This window comes from Triticum dicoccoides, chromosome 7B (assembly GCF_002162155.2).
Source record: "Triticum dicoccoides isolate Atlit2015 ecotype Zavitan chromosome 7B, WEW_v2.0, whole genome shotgun sequence".
NCBI lineage: Eukaryota > Viridiplantae > Streptophyta > Magnoliopsida > Poales > Poaceae > Triticum > Triticum dicoccoides.
Genome location: NC_041393.1, coordinates 57,212,631 through 57,213,128, shown reverse-complemented (window position 1 = coordinate 57,213,128; position 498 = coordinate 57,212,631).

The window sequence follows — 498 nt, the reverse complement described above, 5'->3', positions numbered from 1 at the left end:
AAGCGGCCAACCCTAACTACATCAGCGGTACCTCCAAAGAGGGGGCAAAGTCGTGGAACCGCTGCCTGTTAGAATAAATTTGAGGCCACTGTCGATCATCCAGGACCAAGCAATCACACGAGCACGACACCGAGATTTGTTAACGAGGTTCGGCGAACTCGCCTACATCCGGGGGGGGGGGGGAGGAGATACCATCTCACACATAAATATACTATTAGTTCATATAGACACCACAACCTGTCTTCAATACATCAACCATAACATCCAACTCATCATCCTATATGACCTATCTAACAGACGATCAAATGCACCACTCGCAATTCGCAAACAAAAACAGATATCGTTGAACCTGAACCCCCCTTGTTGCACCCAAAACGGAGCCTAACTGAATTAACGAGGTCAAGGAGCAGAGACTTCGGTGCACAATCCTCACCTCCGCCCTGCTCAGAATCCACTACACGTACCAACCCCATGAAGAACCACAACTATCCATTCCAG